This window comes from Motacilla alba, chromosome Z, assembly GCF_015832195.1.
Source record: "Motacilla alba alba isolate MOTALB_02 chromosome Z, Motacilla_alba_V1.0_pri, whole genome shotgun sequence".
NCBI classification, from domain to species: domain Eukaryota; kingdom Metazoa; phylum Chordata; class Aves; order Passeriformes; family Motacillidae; genus Motacilla; species Motacilla alba.
The window spans coordinates 35645864-35658216 of record NC_052046.1 but is presented as its reverse complement, the minus strand read 5'-3'; the positions used below and the strand labels follow the sequence as shown (position 1 = coordinate 35658216).

General features: G+C 41.3%; 1 protein-coding gene across 5 annotated transcripts in view; it reads right to left on the bottom strand.

Annotated features, from left to right (window-relative positions):
* PALM2AKAP2 (PALM2 and AKAP2 fusion) overlaps window positions 1–12353 on the bottom strand; it is a 270078-nt gene that overhangs the window by 243387 nt on the left and 14338 nt on the right. The window lies entirely within an intron of this gene.

Genomic DNA, 12353 nt, shown 5'->3' with positions numbered 1-12353 from the left:
TCTGTGGAAAGTCAGCCCCTGGGATTTAAATGGAGAAGATGGGTTTTTTGTTCCACCATCTAGGGAGGTTCTAGCAAAATACCGTCCAGGACAGTGGCAGTTGTCACCTCCTCAGGACTTCAGCTGGGCCTGGAGCACCTGACTATTTGTCTCCACTCCTACACACTTCAGTTGCATTTGTGCAACATGATATAAAAGCATGAGATATTCTTGAAGTTGCTGCTCTTAATCCAATCCTCATGTCTCTATGTGGGTCTGCTGGACCTACTACTTGTGTATGAATATTCTCCACCTTGGTTAAGCTACAAAGATCTTAACCTGCATTAAGTTTTTCTAATTAGGATTTTAGAAAGATTTAGTGCAATATGAGCACAGAGAAGATGATCTTCAATCAGTACCTAAGCAATACTGGAGTCTCCTTTACAGCACAGATCTGTAACACTGTTCCACCACATCTGTGTGGATCATGTGTACCACCACATCTGTGCCATGGCTTTCCAGGGTACAAAAGGGGCTTGCTGTTTCCCTCTCCTCACTGTCCCTTGTGAGTGTCTGCATAGTGTATTCAACCAGCCAAAGTGATGAAGAGAAAATAACAGCAGGCCAGCCAACAGGTGCCTGCTCCAGGTGTTTTGCACAAGCCTTCTGAAAAAAGCTGGACATCGCCGTCTGACAACATGTGTGTCAGCAGCTCCAGCAGTAGAGGGGTATGGGCATACACTGCACAGCTTCTGGCTAGCCAAAATGCAGATGAGATCCTCTAAATCCATTTTCAGACATCAGTCCCTCGGATACCATAAAATGTCAAGTCTGCTATTTCTTAATGAATACTCCAGACTTAAAATAATTAGCTTTCCTCTATTAGCATTCCAGTCTGATCCTAATAAAAATGAAGCAAATTTTATATTGATTATGGTCTGGGATTCACAAAAGGCTGGATTCTCTTTCCTGCTTCCCATGCTTTTTTAGCAACTACCAGTTCCTGTCTATCAGGAAAGCAAAATTACATCGGAAAGGGAAAGTTTTGGACCTACAATGTCACTGGCGTATGAAACATCATTTGTTTTGGGGTTCCTATACCATTCCAACCCTTCATTGCTCATGGCTGACCAGAGTCATGATGAGTGACATCTTCACCAGACCTGATGGATCTCATTGAGCTGTGAGATAGTTATATGCAGCTACATACTACTTTTAAGGTCTGTTTTAGAGTCTGTGTCCTCCTTAGGGGACACCTGCTACAGCAGACTTGCAAAACAAAATGATCTGTGGGTGATATGCAGCCCACAAGTCAAATTCTCCATTTAATCATATGGTTCTTTCACAGCAGGGCAATCACTTTGTGTCCATTTTATAAGATGGGCCGACAATGAAGAGCAGAAACACAATGAAAACACAGTATGACTTAAGGGGGGGGGGCACTGCAGGAACTAAAAATTGACATTTCAATTTTTAAGCTATTCCCTAAGACATGTTTGTGTATCATGTAATGAAAACTGTCTGCTCAAATATTAATCAGAAATAAAGTATTTAAATAGCAAAATATTTCATCAGATTAGAAAGAATTATGAACTTTTACTTTTTGGATGAAGCGTTTCTTCTTCATTTTTGAAAGGACACTGCAAAGTTTTTGAAATCCTGTGGAGTGAGAGGAATTCTTGTCCTCTTACCATGTCTAGTCACCGGACCACACATTTCGGTTCAAGAATGCACATAAATTACACAGCCCTTTCCTGCAGCTGCACAGAATAATAAAAGGAGCAAAGAATAATTTATTCATTTTTCCACAGATTCTCAGAAAGCACTGATTTTTTTTTTCCCCCAACCAATTAGAAATTTTTGTCTTCTTTACATTCTTCTCTACAAAAACCTTTCTCTGCTTTCTGACAGATCATTTGGCTGTTTGAGCATTGCTAATATTTTCTTATGGTGGCTTCTACAACCTAGTCAGCCAGCTGTGAATGGCAGTGACTTAACTGGCTCAACACAAAAAGTAACAACCCTGAACAAATTTTCTGAACTGCATGTTACATATTTCTGTGGCATGGCTGCCAGCCCTTGTCATAGTCCCTCAGACTTTCCTGCACAGATACCTTAGCAAAACTCTTTGGTACTTGCAGAAGTGCTATGATGGGGATGACAAAAAAACACCGTTATTTGCTAACAGGTGTCTAGAAGAGGTTGCTGATGGCAGGATTCCTCAGCCAAGAGAGTTTGTAGTGGTGTCATGGTTTGATGCTGGCCAATTGCCAGGCACTTATTAAAACTGTTCACTCTCCTCCGCCATAGCTGAGCAGAGGAGGGGAAAAAAACCAAAGGGATCGTGAACTGAGATAAGGACTGGAAGAAAACATTTTAAGGGCAAAACAGGCTCAAATTTAAAGGTATAAAGTAAATTTATTATTTACAGAGTCAGAGGAGGATAATGAGGAGTAAAATAAGCCTTTGAAACACCTTTTCCCCGAGCGCCTCCCTTCCTCCCACCCACTGCACAGGGAGACAGGATGTGGGGTAGGGGGGGTGGGGTACTTACCCAGTATCATTTCAGTTTGTTCAGGGAGAGAAGGCTTTTCTTTGCTATGCTGAGAGCACCTCCCATGGGCAAAACGATTTTCCCAGAATGGCTGTGTTGTGGGTCACTCATTCAATGGGGTGCAGTTTTTCAAGAATAAGCTACTCTAATTTGGAAGCAAGGGCCTTTGTCTCTGGAAGCAGGGGCCCTCTCTCTGTCCTCAGGTCTCCCAGTGGATTACAGCCTTTTTTGGCCTCTACTCACTCTGGCATGGGCACTTTTCCTATGGGCTGCAAGTGGACTTCTGCACACCCTGTGGACTTCAAGGATTACAGAGGGACAGCTTGTTTCACTACAGTCCTCATCAGGGCTTGCAGAGGAAGCCTCTGATGTTTGGAGCACCTCCTCCTCCTTTCTTTTCACTCAGCCTTCATGCCGCCATGCTGTCTTTCTCCACATGTTCTCACTTTCTCCTATTTCTCAGACTAAAAGAAAAATTGCTGTTTGTCAACAAGTTTCACCAATTCAAAGATTCCTGCAATGTCTCGCAGTGCTGAGAGGTCAATCTCCTCCACGCTCTGTGCCAGGCAATCAGTCACCACACTGCCACTGGCAACATGGCCTCCCCCACCACTGTGTAAGTGGCTGCGGCCGCCCCAGTGCTGGTGCTATTTAATGCCTCTCTTTATGTGGGGCGCCGAGAAGGAGCAGTCATCGCCACCACCACCCCCCCCGCCCTTCTGCCTGTAGAGCCGAGGTGGCCAAGCAGGCAAAGTTTGCCACAGGCCATGCCAAAATGGTGGCAGCAGCAGTGCACCATTGTGTGCTGCGCTGGGATGCCCCAGCAGTGGCAGCTCTCCACCCCTGGAAAAACTCACCCCATGTTGTTTTGATTTCCTTCTTAAATATGCCATCACAGAGAAGTTACCAACCTCTCTAATCCGGCCAGTGGCATATCCATCTTCAGACCCATCAGAGATCAGCTTTGCTGGAAACAGTGGATGCTCCCAGCTTCTCACATAAGCCACTTCTGTGGCTTTCCCCGGTACTAAAACCTAGGCTGTGCCCAAATCAGCACAAGTGTTCAACCTCTTGCATTTCACACAATGAGGTTTTTTACTGAAGAAGCAGCCCACCTTGGCTCTGTACTAGTAACCAGTCAAAAGAAGTGCTCTTAGAGGATTTTTATGCTGTCCTTTGAGTATTCTTAGGGTAGGTGAGGAGTCAGTCACTTAAATTTTGTGTGACAGATAGGTCATAAGAATGGTCTAGCCTTTAAGCAACAGGGCCTTACATTCCGTACAGGAATTTAAATGCTGGTGCCCGCCATTTTCAGTAGGAACAGAGAGCCATGAGACCTTAGTGGGGCTCAATATGAATGCATACACATAAGGGTGAGTTGGTCTTACTGCTCAGCAATTTCCAAATGTTGTGAATATCACCTTCCAACACAGTGCGCCTACCATCTTGATGTCAGTGACCTAGTGCTACCCATCTCAGGCAGGGAAGGGAACACTTGAAATGTTAGCTAACACCTCCCTAACACAGCCCTCTTTGACTTGAGTAATATGCTGCCCAACAAATGAGTCTTAGCCTCATTGAGGCTTAGTCTTTGACCCTTGACGCTTCAGGTAAAATTTATACCTGAGCACTTTGGCTATACCATCTCCCTCCTTTTTATCTTGGATAAATCAAAATACCACAATTTCTGCCTGTCTTTGTGCTGCGCCCTGTTACTGTCAAATCCTGCAGATTGAAGATGGTACCATACTCTACAGGAGAGCTTTGAAACATTGCCTTGCTGGAAGTTGTCTCAGTCTTTGTATTTCACCATTCTGCATTGCAGCAATGGTCAGAGGACTCTCAAAATCAGAAAACAGAACTGCCCAGTTACCTAAAATTTCTTAGAGACAGGACATTGTACTTTTCCAGAGGCCCCCTAAAAGCAATGAAACAAGGCTTGCAAGCTCAAAGAGCATTTACACCAAAATTTGTTCTGATTTTAGAAAGGAGAGATGTGATTTTTTATGGGACAGATGAAAACACAATGCTTCTTCCTACTACCTTCATCTCCCTTCCTGAATAAGAGACATCACATAGTATTGTCACAGATGCAAATCTGGAAAACCTTCCTGTGCCTGCTATCTCAATATTCAAACAACATTTTGGTGACAGCATTTTGGCGGATTTTCATAAGGAACAATCATGTGTTACACCAGGAAAGAGTAAATTCTTCCTGCATCACACGTGAAAAGTAGTCACTACTCTGGGTTAGCTCTGCAGATACATAAACCTATCTGATTTTTTTTTTTTTTTAGGGAGACATAAATTCTCCAGTCCTTCTCCATCATTTGCATGTTCCTGCAGTGCCCTGTGAAGTATCTCACATGCAGTGTGGCATCACAACAGCTATTTTCCAAGTCATATTTGAGCAAAATTATACTTTTTTATACTAAATAAATGTTGTGAGAGAGAAAAGTGCATTTAACCTGTTCTGAGATGATAAATTGGAGCAGGGAGCAAAGGGCAGATCTATTAGCTTAATGGGGCACTGCTAATTTTTATAATCAAACTTACTGTCATCATTTAGCTGACATGCAAGAGAAACAAATTTTTTATTTTGCATCTTGAAATTCTGACTTACTCTAAAGCACCAATAAAGCTTAGAAGTAATACGTACTTCCATCTGCACTACAGTAATACCAAGAAGCCCCAGATGAGGAGACAAAACTCCAGATTCATTTATAGCAACTATCAGATTTCCATCTGAAAACATACAGCAATCTTCACTCATACATAACCTCCATCATTCTGTAATTCAATTGTATTTTATCCTGCTAAAGTTATTTTTTAAGGTCACTGTGAAATGAGTATTTAATTGTAGCTATAGGCTCTCCATCTTAACTTTGCATCTGCTCTCAGTTTAGGTCTCAAAGGGTAAGTTTCTGATACTTTAGTAAAGTTCTCCTGGCTAAAAGCACATCACATCCTTTGCAGATCTGCTAATAAAAGTCTTAAATGTCACTGTGGCCTATGCACAGGAGGAATATCAAAACCAATGTGGCTAGCCCTGTTTTGCCAACTCTTGTGATTTTGTAATAAGCTTCACAATATTTCCTATTTTTCTTAAAACCTTAGCTGTACAGTTATACAACTACGTGGGAATCTTAACTTTTGTATTTCAAAAGGAATTTAGGAGTCCTTAAGAATGCAGGGAAGAGGTGGAAGTATGGTATGATTGAACTGTTGAAAACAATTAAAAAAGTATATAAAATATTGCAATGGGGTTTTTTATTATCTGTCTTTTACAAGCCATATCTCCACTTCATTATGGAATCAACATATAATCTTATTTTCCATGCAAACTGGTAAGAATGAACATCCCTCTTTTACTGCACTGCAATCCTTTTGTTCCCCTACACAGTGGTAATGTTACGACTCCACAGCTCCAGCTGGGCACCTTGGTGTGCATAACAGTGTCACAGGCAGATCATTTCCATGAGATGACACTTTATTTTCTAAATATCTTTGCCATCAGCTTAAGCTGATGTCAGTAACACATTGTCATCAGGAAACAAGGATGATAAGTTTAAAGCAATAGAGTTGCCAAGGAAGTGACTGAATGCAAATTAAATCTTAACTCTTGCTCAGATATACATGATTTTCTTTTTCAAATGTCCATAGCATTTTTACAAGTCCTCTGCATCATTTTACAATCTAAAGGTGGAAAAAACAGTAGTTCCTACAAAACTTTCCCTCCCCTCTCTTTTCCCCTATAACTTTAAGCAGTACTTATAAAATAGTGAGCTTGCCAAGAACTTCTTTCTGGAATAATTTTCTTTAAAGTGTGATTTGAGGAAGATTTATCTGGTAATTGCTATGGATGGTTCTTCGATCTTGTAGTTGATTCTTCAGAAATGCAGTAGTTTGAAGAGACTGAATTACTGGAGGTAAAAAGTTTAATGGCAAGTAAGTACATGACCAATGTGTCTTTATTTACCCTCTTCCAAAGGAAAACTGAGAGACAGAGTTTCAAGTGCTGGTAAGAGAAACAAGAATGTTAAGTTTTGAGTTAAAGAAAGATTTAGGAGAAGAGCTGAATTTCAGTCTTGGCACTTGCACAGACATACATCAAAGAGGACAAGAAAATGAGAAGCTGGGATAGGGTGTAAGGATGGGTACATTTATAACTTTCCTTTCCTTTAGGTTTCTAAAACATTTTCGTATAGTGTGGAAACAGATGGGATCCACCCACCAGGAATTTATGTTCACTACATTTAGAGATATATTATGAAAATATAACCCATCCCATACAGAAATGTAAGGGAGTGGGGGCACAAGAGAGTCTGTAGTTTCAAGGGTGCATCTTCAATTTAAACCCTTTCCTATTGTATGCTGAATGCTGAATTCTGCAAATCTGGTCAAGAATTTGCATTCTGCAGAAAAACTTCTATTCAGGTTGATCATGGGTGAATAAAAGAAACATGACAAACAGTAAGGATGTTACAAATGTCCAAATACAGCCATACAGAGAAGGAAACAGGAGCTATAAAAGCTCTTCAGTTCTCTTATCAAGGGGAAGGAAAAAAACCCTTAAAGAAAGTACGGTGTCAACAATGTATTCTACCATTATAAGGTATCTTTTCACCACCATTGCGACTCGGTGTTTTTTTGTGCTGTATCAAGCTGGGTCTTGATTGTCATCCAAATATGACAAGGTTTGAACTATAGAGCAATACTTGCAAAAGATGACTTTTTGTCTCCATTACAGTCAATTGCCATGCTAGGACACACCACTGGACTACTACAGTGCTTAGTTCCAAAGACATGACAGTGTCAGAAGTAAAGAAGAAAAGCAGAAAAAATCTGACGTAGTCAGTCTGATAACAAAAAAACACAAGTTCAGTCACATCTGCAAACAGTTAAATCTCGGGTGCTTGGTAATGATATATCAAGTAGAGGACAAAGACTAAATCTCTATGGATTCATTGAAAAGGAAGAAGGTTTAGAAATACTTTTCTAACCAAACTGTTAACAGCATGTCTTGGCCCCCATGGAGTATTCAGTGGGAGTGGCAGTAATATTTCTCTCTTCCATTTATAAGAAATTCTCTGTAACAGAAATAGATACAGAAAAAAAAATATATTCTTTCCTGATGCAACTTTTGCCAAGTAGAAGTCTGCCATAATGATCTTTTCTGTTGTCCTGTGCTGAACAATTGGCATTCAGAGAAGATACACATACTAATAAAATAGGATTCTTTAACCTTTGCTTTATCTTTGCTTGTCGTGAGGGTGCATCCTTGTTGAGCAGCTAGCTGGCTGACTGCTCAGCTCAGTTCTGATAACTGCTGGTGCTTGAAAACACCCTCTTCCTGCCATGAGGATTGCTAGGAAACTAGCACCAACACTTTCACCTTTTTGGTTTTTCTCTCTGAATCTTAACAGCCTTAAAACCCTCAAAATTTCCCACCACCTGTCCAAGATCACAGCTTGAAAGTCAGAGGCAAAAATGATCCATTCCACTAAGATTTTTGAAAATATATGCCACAGTTATATCATTTGTAATGACTTGGACAGAACAGTTCTACACAGCTGCAAATATTTCTGCCTCCACTTCTCCTTCCTAAAGTCCTTTTTTACTCACTTAAATTATTTTTTTCTTTCAAAGGGTTATTACTTGTCATGGGGCAGTACCTTTGAATCTGTCAATAGAAAAGGAGAGAAATCAAGCTAGATCCATAGATACTGCTGATGCAGAGATGGAAAGGCAAGTTTCCTAAGTCATGCTACACTGAGAAGGGATGTTCTTGCTTTGCTTCCCTAGAAATAAAGAAATATGGCATTCAGAGAATCATAGAAATGGTTTGGCTTGGAAGGGGCGTTTTAGATGATGTAGTTACAACCCCTCTACCAAGTGCAAGGCCACCTTTCACTATACCAGGTTGCTCCCCCAACTTGGCCTTGAACATTCCAGGAATGGCGCATCCACCATTTCTTGGGGCAACCTGTGTGGGTGCGTCACCCCTCTCACAGTAAAGAATCTATTCCTTATATGTAATCTAAACCTATGCTCTTTCAGTTCAAAGCTATACTTGTTGTCCAATCACTATATACCTTGGTAAAAACTCTCTCCTCATCTCTCTTCCCTCCTTAGGTACTGGAAGGTGCTATAATGTCTCCCTGGATCCTTCTCTTCTCCAGGCTGAACACCCCCAATTCTCTCAACCTGTCTTTATTGGAGAGGTGCTTCAGTCTCTCAGTCCTCTTCATGGCCTCCCCTGGACTCGATGTAACAATTTCATGTCTTTCTTATGCTGGGGGCCCCAGGGCTGGACACAGCACTCCAGATGGGTCTCACTGGAGAGGAGCAGAGGGACAGAATCCCCTCCCTCACCTTGCTGGCCTTCCTGCTTTGGATGCAGCCCAGGACACTTTGGCTTTCTGGGCTCTGAGTGCACATTGACAGGTCATGTCCAGCCTCTGATCCACCAGCACCCCCAAGTCCTTCTCCCAGAAACTGCTCTCAATCCATCCTCTGCCAAGCCTGTACTTGTGCTTGGGACTGCTCCAACACACCTGTAAGTCATAGCCAATGCTGTAATACATGTCTTTTGAGGACTTAGCAGCTTCTTAACTCTATCTCTTATTGCAGAGATACTAACAAAACCTGCCCCTATGTCCGCCAAATAAGACTAGGCAAACAATTATAGTGATCATGAACATCAACCAGACGGAGAATAGCCATGTCAGCAGGCTGGATCAAGGTTTCCTCTTTGCACCAGAGTACTGGAGTTACCAGGCAGATGTTTAGTGCAAATTCTGGTCCTCAGACACCTCAGAAGGATCTCTGAAAGTCTGTTATTGGTATGGCTGCTCACATGTACAGTAGAAGTAAGGAAGAAAACTGATGGATTAATTGATTGCACATGCTGTAGTCACAGAACATACATGACATGGCTAAAAAAGAGCAGTGCAGCACATGTAGGAAGATTTAGTCCATTGATGCCAGCTAATCAAACGTATGAAAGCTCTACAGAAACAGCTCTGCTGAAAGCCTTGCTGGCATGGCCTATGGAGGTGGTGCAGATCTTGGGCACTAAAGGATCAGAGAATCCTGCAGACAAGACACCTGTGCCCACATAAGATCTTTCAGCACCCTGAACAGAATCAGGTCAGTGGACTGTGTCTTTCACTGTAGGGTGGGAACCTTTGACCACAGCAGTTAACATGGACAGGGGAAGTAAGGTTCAGTGTGGAGCCTGCCAATGGATGAGAGAAAAGAGGGTTCAGCTTCGTGAATGTCTTGGGTAAATTATTTCACCTTTTCGTGCTCATTTCTCATCTTCCCTGCTCTTCTCATCTTCCTGTGCTCTGTTGGAGGCTGACACTGGGCACATGTTTGCTGTTTTGCTGGCATGACAGGGCGTAGACCTCAGCTGTAGACCAGACTGCACTAATGCCAGTAATGAACAATTGAGATTCATCTTCTCCACTGCCAAAGCAGAAAGAAAACTATTCTGAATCTATTCAGGAGGAGTTTAATGGCATTTTGTTTGCCTCCTTTGTACCATCAGCTTCATCAGCTGCTGGAGACAGAATAATAAAGGTCTGGGAAGCACTTGTGCCTGAAATTCCATCTTCAAAGCACCATTTAGACTTGATGTAGATGGTTTTCCACACCACTTCTGTGCCATGTGTGCCATCACAAACCCATATTTTGTAGGGAAGCCACAAGTTCAGGTGGCATGAAAAAACCTGTAACTCTGTGACAAACCAAAACTATTAGAGAGGGGGATTTGATGGGGTTTTTTTTTTTCAGCAATGCTGTTGCCTCCAATGGCATGCCTTTTATTCCTCACTAGTTAGTAAAATTAGTTTCTCTCCTTCCTTTTATCTGAAGAAGGAGAAGCTGAAACAAATAAATATTGTTTTAAAAGCAAAGACCAAGGATGCAATTAATGTAAAAAGGGTAAGCAAGAGTAAGTTTTCCTATCACTGTGTGCTGTTGTTCAATTTGCCACTTGTGAAACTTTCAGAACGAAGATTTACTTTCGATTTGTAGCAGATGAGAAAGTCAGACCCACTAAAGTCTCACAATGTCTTTCAGATCAGTACAATGGTATTCTGAATAGATGATGCATTACATAACAACCTACCTTCCGAAAAACATAGGCTTTGAAATGTCTCAGGCTGAGTAAAGAGTTACTGTGTTATAAATAAACAGCCAAATTATGCCGAATCAAATAATTTGCGAGAGCCAAATTACAAGGCAACAAAAATATAATATATTTCGCGAATCGGATAGTTACATTTGCCAGCCATGAATCAAAGGAGCAGAGCCGAGCTCAGGTCTTGACTCTGGGTGTACGCAGCTCTGACCCCCTGGCGCATCAGAGCTGGTGAGTTCACGAAGTCCATACAAGTGAGTCCAGATTTTATACTCTTTTTCTTGCCCAAAGCTACTTTTCCTTTGTCCTTTTCTTTGTTGACAAATATTCCGATGTTTCCCCAGCGCTGGAGAATCCTATCAGTTGGGTAAACAGTACCGAATCTGGAGTCTCTGGAATATTCATGTGGTTCCCTTGTTTTCTGTCTGTTGGTTGTGGACTTCTGTCTCTGGCTTAAACAATGGTGCCTTGGAATACACATTACACGTTGGAGAACATGTTGGAGAACACATACATGCACAATGAAGGTTATGGGAATCCCCTTTTACATGCTGGTTACATTTTACGGGAACTCTTTTTACATGCTAGTTAGGTTACGGGAATTCGGTATTCATACAAGACAGTTTACTGGAACTACATCGTCTCCGGTTTATCTAGGATCGCTAAGGGCCGATGATGGCTTGGATGTCCTGAGATCCGCTCAGAATTTCTATATGAGAAGTCCCCCTTTACTTGCAAATTAAAGTTTCTATTCGGTGGACACCTGTGGAAGTTACAAGGTGATGAGGAAACCGATGTCTCAATTCCTGTGTAGGATTTTTAGGATTCCAGGTGCCCTTTCTGTGTTAAACCCCAAAGCATGATTTTAGCCCATATATGTGTTTCATATATATTTTTCCCCAGTGTTATATTTTATTTGAGCATGAATTTTAATACATCTATAACATTGGATACTTTCGACAATATTGCTCTTACTCATATGTCAGGAAAAAAGAGGGTAAATACCTAGTCTTTCTCAGTACAACAGAGAAAAAAAAAAAAAAACAACCTCAAGTTTGTGATGGAGGTTGGTTGGGAAAAGATGCCTGAGTAAGGACACTAAGGAGAATAATAAATGACTGCATTGCCTCCTTTCTGAAACAAAACTTTAGACTTCATTCTGAGTTTACTCTTTGGCACATATTTTTGAGTCAGATGGGGAGCCATACACCACAGTAAAGTGCAGAGGCAGCTGTGCTCATCCTGACTGCTCTCTGCTTCCCTCAACTGCTGATCTTGTAGCAAGTTACCAGCTTGTTTCCATTACTCTTGATATCTGTTGTACATCCATTCCAGTAATCTTATTTCTTACTATGAGGACATGTTTTGGATACCTAGCAGACCTAAAAGCCAGATGTGCATCTTTGTACAGATGTAGGTACTTCAGTGTATGACTTAGATGTGCTCTAAATGATCGTAATTATTTTTTGATGTCTTTTAGCCAAGGAATTTTTTTCCAACATTTTGTAGATGAGATACTCTATATTAACTTTTGAAAGACAATACAATTTGAAAGCTGAATGCCACTTACACAGTGACTTTTTGGAAAGTGATGCTCTTCACTTCAGTAAAAAAAAAATCCCAACTCTTGGACTAGCCAAAACCACTGTTGCTATTTATCAGGTACTCAAA